Genomic DNA, 10,033 nt, shown 5'->3' with positions numbered 1-10,033 from the left:
CATTTATAGTTGTCTGTACTCAGACATGTTAAGCTTCCGCTTGTGCTTTGATTTGTGTGCTATGAATGTTGGGTCATGAGACCCATGTTTGTAATATCTCGCTCCTCGGAGCCTATTAAATAAAATACTTGAGTTGTAGAGCCATGTTGTGATGCCATGTTGTATTTGCACATATCGAGCATATTGTGTGTATGTTATTGAAATGCTTGGTATGTGTGGGATCTGACTATCTAGTTGTTTATCCTTAGTAGCCTCTCTTACCGGGAAATGTCACCTAGTGCTTCCACTGAGCCATGGTAGCTTGCTACTGCTCTGGAACACTTAGGCCGGCCGGCATGTGTCCTTCTTCGTTCCTGTGTCTGTCCCTTCGGGGAAATGTCACGCGATGAATACCGGAGTCCTGTTAGCCCGCTACAGCCCGGTTCACCGGAGTCCTACTAGCCCAGTGCTACAGCCTGGATTCACTCGCTGATGACTGACACGTTCGATGCTGGGTCATGGATGCCTGTCCCTGTAAGTTTGTGCCAATTTGGGTTTACGACTAGCCATGTCAGCCCGGGCTCCTAATCATATGGATGCTAGCGACACTATCATATACGTGTGCCAAAAGGCGCAAACGGTCCCAAGCAAAGGTAAGGCGACACCCGTGGGAATACTGTGCGTGAGGCCGCAAAGTGATATGAGGTGTTACATGCTAGATCGATGTGGCATTGAGTCGGGGTCCTGACAGCGATGAACTACTAGGGGGAGTTCAGTCGCCTCTCTCTCTGTGTCTTAGATGCGGATCCGATCCCTCTACCCTGTGTGTGGCTAGTCCTATTTATAGGCGAAGGCCCCGGGCCTCTTCCCAAATATTGAGCGGGAAGGGCGCAAACAATTGGCCATTTTGAAGGGGAACATCTAGTACACTTATCCTGACTAAAGTCGGTCCTCGCCTGCCAAAGACCCCGATGATGACGCTGGCTTGGGCTCCGCTCTACCGTCCTGCTGGTCTTGGTCTCGTTGCACCGAAATGGCTGCCTTTGCTTGATACCCTTGCCTGTGCTTGCCCCCTTTGCACCAAAGAGGAAACAACGACTCTGCGCAGGCCGGCGCCCGCCTGGCGCCCACCTGGCCTTGGTCGTCATGGCTTTCGTCATGATCACCTCGTGAGGTACCCTGCCTTGATCTCTCCGCCTCCTCGCGAGCTAGCCTGATGAGGCCGTGCCTGAGGATGCCTCCTGTCGTCCGCCCCCGCGAGTCTTGGCCCCTCGCGAGGGTCTTGAGCATGTGCTGATGAAGATGGGCCGTACTGGGCCACTCCTTGAGACACGCCGCAGGCCCCAGGCAAGCAAGTCTGGGTACCCCCGTTCCCAGAATGCCGACAGTAGCCCCCGGGCCCAAGGCGCGCTTGGACTTGGCTTAGGAGAGAAGCAAAGAGGCAAGTGCGAAGCGCCGTGGGCCCCAATAGCCTGCATCCTTGGGTGCCGCGTGGCAGTTGATTGGACATGGGCGTCCTGGCTCCCCCACGATGCCTTGGTAACTGCGCGATTTGACAAGTCCCTGCATGCAGAACGGGTCATGATTACCTGTGATCGTGGAGGCCGTCGGTTGGCCTCCCTCAGCTATATGTACGAAACGGCGCGAGCCCCTCCAGTCCATCTCTTCCCGCTACTCTTCGTCTTCTTCTCGGCCGCTTGCCATCCCCATGGCCCCGCCGAAGAGGTTCTCAGCCGTGGAGAAAGGGAAGGCTCGCCAGGAAGGGCCCGGCTCCCCTCCGGCCAAGCGCGGCCGGGGCCGCCCTCGGAAGCACCCCACGGCCCCTGCCCCGGCCTCCCGTGGCCGTGGAAATAGGCCTCTGCGCAGCGGTGGGCGTCCGACTGCCATCGAGAGGTACGTTGGGGCTGCGCGTCCCCCTAGGCCGTGCTTCCGCTCGGCGGAGGTGCTGCCGGAGTTTGTCGTGTGGTCGGCGGACCCGACCAGCACCAGGCTCCAGCTTCCCCGCTTCTTCATAGGTGAGCTTCCGGCTGGTGCCCCAGGCGGCCTTTGGCATCAGGCAGATGGTTGCTGCAGCAAGGCCTCTTGGGCTACCCTGGAAGTCTCCGCCGCCGGGGAGGCGGCCTTGACCGGCGGCTGGCAAACATTTGCTCGCGCGCGCGGCCTGTGCCGACGATGCACTCTGCACTTCAAGTTCGATGGCGATGCCACCCTCTACATGAGGGTGTTCAGGGAAGACGGCTGCCGCGCCGGATGCTGCCCCGAAGAAGATGACCGCGGCCGCGCGCCTAGCCCCGGCATTGGCCGGGGTGAAGGTGGCGGAGGGCGCGCGGGCAGTGGGGCCCGAGGCCCGCCAAGCATAGGTGACTCCCCTTTGGATGGCAGCTCCTCCAGTGGCGGTCGCGACCAGCCCCTCGTCGCCGCGCTCGCCTGGGAGAGGGCAGCGGGTCGGTCTGACGCCTCGCCTCGGTGAAGCGGGAGGCGGAATCTAGCTGAGCTCCGGAGGCATTTCAAGCCTTTGCTGAGAGTTGGCGTCGGGCAGGTCGTGCCCCCTTTTGCTTTCCTTTCTTTCCTGCGCTAAAAGAATGTAGTCTGGTCCCCCACGGGGGTGTGTTGAACTGTCGCTGTGTAATTGGTACGTTGTTTCTACCGTTTCTATGCTATTTTTTGTTCCGCGTGCTTATGCGTGGAAATCACTTATCTTGGGGGGAAGCTTGTTGCGATCCTCGCCTCTTGAGGCTAGGGCCTTGTCGTGCGCCTTGTGTCCTGCAGGGTTTTAATCAGTGGGGATAATCTCCAGCCTTGGTAGCGAGAACAACTAAACCAAGTCCCGTGACTGCGTCGCGATGCCCGTGGGGCATGGAATGGGAGGGGCGCTCCCGCAGCGGACTCAGATAAGGAAGTTCCAAACCACCGGGGCAGAAAACACTCGCGAGGGTGCCCGTGTTCCTCCCTCGTGAGAGTTAGAGCAAGAGAAAACGAAAACTAGCAAGCAAAACGGACGAGGGGTCGGCTTCAGAAAAACTTCAAATAGGAACAAACAAGCCAATTGCGGAAAGCAAATGAAAGAAGCCGCATCCGGCACCTAGTCTAGTCTTTGACATCTTCTCACCAGCGCGGAGCTAAGTGCTGCCACTGGGCGTGGGCGGGAGCCCCCGAGGCCTCAGGGCGGCACTCCGGAGACTCCGGGGCGTGTACAGCCCCACTCATTATTACGTGAGAGTGTCACGGGTGGTGAGCTTCACAGGCATTTGCCTTCTTCATAGGCACGACCGGCGCTGCTTTGGGCGGCTCGACCAAGAAGACCAGAGGTTGAAGAAGCACTACGCCCGTTGGATGGACATCGTACAGTCACTGAAGCTATAATCATTTATATTGACTAAGTTGACAAAGCCCTTGGTACGCTCCAACTTAGTAGGCCCACAGGTCAGCCTCCGAAACGGTGCACCCCAGATGTCAGGGGGAGGAATCATTTTTTGGGCGGCCGAAGCTAAGAACATCCGAGATTGAAGAAGAAGCACGGCATCCGTTGGATAGACATCCAATGGCCACTACTGCTAGAACCGTGTGTTGACTATAATAAGTTGACAAAGCCTTGCATACGCGTCAACTTATTTTTTTTAGGGGACGCGTCACTTAGTAATCCCACAAGTGTGTGGCAGAGAACTTATAGCCCATTTGCGTTTTGTAAGAATGTAGAGCCCATTTTTGAATTCTAATGGAATTTACAACAGCCCATTTACAATTTGTTAAAAGTACAGCCCATTTTCTAGCTAGGACAAAGATTAATAATTTCAACCAACCGTTGAAGACAGAATTCAATAAAATTTCCCACATTTTGATGGGATCCAAAATATTTTTATCCCGAAATTTCTAGTCAGATTAAATATAAATTTGTATTACATAAAAATCCAATGAAACATTGCGCGCGCAACAATGAAAATTTAAGATTTTCAAAATCCATAAATAATATTTTATAAACTAATTTCGTGTTTGGTGCATTTTTTTATAGTTACTGCCCAATTTTTATAATTACATCCCATTTATTATTTTTTAAAGCCCATTTTCCTGTTAAGCCTAATGGATCCCTCCTAGAAAAGATTTGCGGCCCAGCGGCGCGGAGAATAACAAGTTGACCTTGCCTGGGTATTCCTCAAAAAGACGTATAGCTGGGCTAGCCATTTTCTTCTTGAAAAAATTAGTATCTGGGCTGGATATCTGGCCTAGGCTAGACGGGCCACAGCCCGCCCAATTAATACCCTACTCTCCTCTGAACAACAACGAAATCATCACCAAGAAAAACTCTGCAGTGCTCACGCCTCAAAAACACAAATACTGCTCGAGCTGCTTGATCCCAACTATAGGCCGCACCTTGTGCAATTATCTCGTTTATCTTGACAACACAGGTTGACAATGGTGTGGGACCGTGATGTCAGGAAACCAGGAGAAAGCAAAAAAATATAGTTGTACATAATAAGGAGGCACTTGCGTATGCACGGCTATGGACCTAGTGGGTCCCTAGTGTCATCTAGTCAAAATAAAGTCATCTCCTGAATCCTCATGTTCATTGACGATGTTAACAATGCTCGGCGCCACGGCAAGCGCAACTACTCGAAGGACAACAGAGAGGGCCTCGCGGGCCCTACGGATGGTCCGATACAACGCCCGCTGCTCATTCAGGAAGCCAGGATTATCGGACACCTATGAGCACCTTCGAGAAACTGAGACGTCATGAAACGGTAAGGCCGCGCTTGGGAGCTCTGGTTTATTTCAAACCTGTATTAACATACAAGTGTAATTTACTCGTCATCGGAAACAACGTGTAAAATACAGGCGTAATGAAACCGAGGGCCTGAGGTGTGTAAGTAAAACCGGCGGGTTATGCGTGTAATTTGAGAGACCAGTTTATATTTTACGAGCACTGCTATATGGACAACATTACCAGACGATACATGCATGATGTGCGTATCATGCCATCCATGGGCAAGGCTGAAATAGTAGCTAACGGCTGGATTAGCAATCGTCCGAGTGTCGATAACGTTTTTATCGTGTGTTAAGTACTTACGATATTTTACTAGTCGAAATCGACCAACCAAGCGCCTTCGCCCGAGACCATCTGCTTTAATTTACTAGCGTCAGTTTTACAAGCGGTTTTGGTTGGAAAACGATGATCCCATCATGGCCTAATATCATGAGTTGGTTGGACGATCATATGGTTTCACGTCTAACCTACCCGACTTGTTGTATAGGCTATGAATGAAACATCAGACGATGAACTTCTTGAGAACGGAAACAACAGAAGAGGATGATCTTCTTAACAAGCAAATCACTGGCATTAGATTGACATGCAAAACAATACGAAGCATTATTCTCAGGAGGCACGGTGAACATCTCATGATGCCGCATGCCACAACATTCCAAGCTCAACTATGAAATCAAACACAAGGCCTGGCATTACATAGACAATATTCAGAACAAACTCTTAACACAGGAATATCTCAGTAGAGTAACTATTTACTTCTAAACTGAACATAGGAATAGGAAAAAACACTTGACGCTGCTCACAACAAGGGCGTCCCACTCAAAAATATCAAATGCAAGTCTTCTGGCTAACATCAATGAGCAAATTTTGACAAGGTTTTCCAATTCCAATATATTAAACTAACGTCTTCTTGCTAACATCAATGATTAAACTTTGTCAAGCTTTTCCCATTCAAAATATGTAATGCCTATGATCGTGGAGTCCTGCCGTAGCTTCTTGTACTTGTTTGGGCACTTTTGCCCAGGGCACTCCACGTGTTGTTAAATTGCCAATGGTCTCTGCAGACTAGTCATGTCACCGGTGTCTAATAATACTCCGTAAAGCTTCTCGGTCATTCCTTCTGTAATGTAGCGCAAACAGTGACTGCTTCTTTCTGCAAAGTGGAACGACCAACTGGACCCAGTAATGCAGCAGTTTGCCTTGGGCACTGTCACGCCCAATATGCGACCCTATCCAAAAGGAACTCGAAGGTCCCACCAAGGATAGACCCGCATATTGAAACGTTTTTGCAAGGTGGATAACATTACATCAACATTACATAATAGATGGGGATACAAACATAAGGCATACAATGCCACATGAATACAACATCACAATACATCAGAGCATCATCCGACTACGGATGAAACACAAACAGAAACTCAAACAACATCCACCCTGCTAGCCCAGGCTGCCGACCTGGAACCCATCCCCTGATCGAAGAAGAAGCAGAAGAAGAACTCAACACAAGCAAGCATCGCTCTCGCGTCATAATCATTGAATAACCTGTACCTGCAAATGTTGTTGTAGTAATCTGTGAGCCACGAGGACTCAGCAATCCCATTACCATGGGTATCAAGACTAGCAAAGCTTAAAGGGAAAGGAAGGGGTAAAGTGGTGAGGCTGCAGTAGCGACTAAGCATATATGGTGGCTAACATACACAAGTCAGAGCGAGAAGAGAGCAAACGGAACGGTCGTCAACTAGCAATGATCAAGAAGAGATCCTCAACTCCTACTTACGTCAAACATAACCCAGAAACCGTGTTCACTTCCTGGACTCCGCCGAAAAGAGACCATCACGGCTACACACGCGGTTGATGCATTTTAATTCGGATCTGGTGTCAAGTTATCTACAACCGGACATTAACAACTTCCCATCTGCCTATAACCGCAGGCACGGCTTTCGAAAGATTATATCCTGCAGGGGTGTCCCAACTTAGCCCATGACAAGCTCTCGCGATCAACGAAGGAATAGACCTTCTCCCAGGAAGACCCGATCAGACTCGGAATCCCGGTTTACAAGACATTTCGACAATGGTAAAACAAGACCAGCAAAGCCGCCCGATGCGCTGACAATCCCGATAGGAGCTGCACATATCTCGTTCTTAGGGCAACACCGGATAGGTCAGCCTACGAGTAAAACCAGCCCTCGAGTTGCCCCGAGGTGGCCCCGCAGTCTGCCCGGTTCGGACCAACACTTAGACAAGCACTGGCCCGGGGGGGCTAAAATAAAGATGACCCTCGGGTAGGCCGACCCAAGGGAAAGGTATAGGTGGTGGTGAGGCAAATGGTAAAACCAAGGTTGGGCCTTGCTGGAGGAGTTTATTCAAAGCAAACTGTCAAGGGGGTCCCATAAATCACTCGACCGCGTAAGGAACGCAAAATCCGGGAACATAACACCGGTATGACGGAAACTAGGGCGGCAAGAGTGGAACAAAACACTAGGCAAAAGGACGAGTCTTCCACACTTTACCAAGTATATAGATGCATTAATAATATAAGAGATATTGTGATATCCCAACATAAAATCCTGTCCACCATGGAGAAATCTTCAACTTCACCTGCAACTAACAACGCTATAAGAGGGGCTGAGCGAAAGCGGTAACATAGCCAATCAATGGTTTGCATAGGAAAGGTATCAAAGGTTAGAGGTTCATGGCAATTTGGGATGGCTTGAAGAGCAACAGATAGGTAACGTAGCATAGCGATAGAACGAAACAACTAGCATAGCAATGATAGTAGTGAGATCTAGGGTAGCGGTCATCTTGCCTGAAATCCCGCAAGGAAGAAGAACGAGTCCATGAAGAAGATGAACGGATGAAGCCGAACCAAGCGTAGATGAACGAATCCTCACGATCGCAACGAAACAGGAACTATCGAAAAGAAGCACACAACATAGGTAAACACACCACACATGAACAAGGCATGATGCACACACGAGCAACACATCAAGGCAAGTTTAAATGAGGCCGGGAGCAACACATAACAATTCCGGTAAGTCCTCATATGCATATTTCGAAATTGGTCCAGATCTGAATAAACGTTATGTTCAAGTAGTTAAACATCAAGTTAAGATGCACAAGGATGGTCTACACGAGATTCTAGTCAAGTTACATATAAAGTTCATTTAGTTCGGAGCTACGGCCTAGAAGATATGAGCAAAACAAGTCAAACATGGCATAGATGCAAAATGCACCCAAACATCAAGAAAACACCTCAAAACAAGGATGCAACATGATAATATGAAACTACATGCAAAATCAAGAAAGTTTCATATAGAGCACACTCAAAACGGAGCAACGGTTCAACACACACACATGAAACAAGTTTAAAGGACAAGCTGTCCAAAACAGCAACTAGGCATATTGCAAGCATCAAAACAACAAGCTACAACATCTTAACATGAAAACATAAGACATGGGCATGATGTGCAGGTAAAGCATTACAAAACATGAACACTGAGCTATCTCCAGAAATCACTAGAACATGCTCAAACACACATGGTAAGATTGCAAGCTATAACAATTTCAGACTTTGCAGAAATTAACATCACGATGCAATGTTCAGAGCTATCAATCAACATGTTACAGGAACTTATAATGGCAAACAAAGGCACGGCATGATTCTACTCAAAGCATAGATCAAAAGTCCCTTACTGACCATAAGCCAAAAAGGATCAGAAAATATGATGGCACCCACGTAAACATAGCAAGTTATATTACAGATTCAAACATGGCAGAAACCGAATTATGAAGGCATGTAGATGAGCTTGTGCAACTCACTACAGAGCAATACATGGCATGGCAAGGCACCCAACAGTAAGAAGACATATTTGTGAAGCTAAGCATGGCAAGAGCATGGTCATAGGGTGCATGGATCACTAGCAAAACACATGGGAACAAGTGAACTTAACGTAAACAGGCTGACAACAACATTTTCAAGCAACTTTAGAGCAAGATATGAACAAGCTACAGCAACCTATAAATGCAACCAGGGGCATTGATGGATAGAGCATGCCATGTAGATCAAAACATGTTTATAGAAGATCTCCAGATTATGCATAGAATGATTAGTATCAACATGTTTATAAAGCATCACGAAATAACAGATTCAGCCTAGCAAAACAGCAACATCATGAACCCTACTTAACAAGCTCGATTCACTCACCACAAGTCATTGCATGACAATATAAGCATAGCATCATGAAGGAGACATGTTTGTGAAACAAACCAAGTCAAGAACAAATCCATAGCATGCAATAATCAACTATAGCAAGCTTGGCCAAATTGAATAACATGTAAACAATCTGCCAGGAAACATTTTGAAGCAAAAGTAGAGCACAAAAATGACATGCTAGACTACTCCATAGTTGCAACAAAGGGCATGAATGGATATACCATAACCACTTGTTCAAAACACCCTTACTGAAGCATCTCAAAATATGCATACATCTCTCTGTAGCAACAAGTTTACATGGCATCAAAATTACAGCAGAACAGGAACTAAAAACAGCATTAACACGAAGCCTAGTTTACATGCTTGTTCTAGTCACCACATTGATCACAAAAATACATCGTAAGCACCCGTGTAAATAAGACATGGCATACTTCAAAACACATGAAGACATCAACCTCATAGGATGCACACATCAATCATGGCAAAAATGACAAAAGAGCTCGTTCCGATAACAGACAGCAGAAAACATTATGAAGCACTCTTACAACTATGATTCAGGCATCAAGATGACCTCAAATGAATATGATGCAATGGAATGAAATAATGTACTCGTCGAGGCGAACAATTTGACATATTACACGCACGAAACGGAGCTACGGACGCAGAGATACAGCAGGACGAACATGATACGAAAATTACTGAAACTGGGGACTTGGTGGATTTCGGGGGTCAACCTCTGGATCTGCACGGTTTACGAGGTTCGCCGGAGAACCTCGCCGGAGACGACGGAGATGGCCGGAGAGGCTCGGGGAGGCCGGGAGGAGGCGGATCCGGCCGCGGGGCACCCGTTCCCGGCCGGATCTGGTCGGAGAAGGCGCGGGGACGGCGATGGAGGGACTCGGGGAGGCCGGGGAGGCGACGCGGGGCGCCACGGGATGGCCGGGGCGGCGGCGCTACACCGGGGCGAGGAGCTCGCCGGAGCTCTGGCGCGGACGGCGCCTGACGGCGGCTCGGGGCGCGGGAGCAGGGAGGCGCGGGGAGGCGCCAGCTCGGGGCGGCGCCCGAGGGAACCGGGAGGC

This window comes from Triticum dicoccoides, chromosome 1B, assembly GCF_002162155.2.
Source record: "Triticum dicoccoides isolate Atlit2015 ecotype Zavitan chromosome 1B, WEW_v2.0, whole genome shotgun sequence".
NCBI lineage: Eukaryota > Viridiplantae > Streptophyta > Magnoliopsida > Poales > Poaceae > Triticum > Triticum dicoccoides.
Note: the sequence above shows the minus strand (reverse complement) of the source record.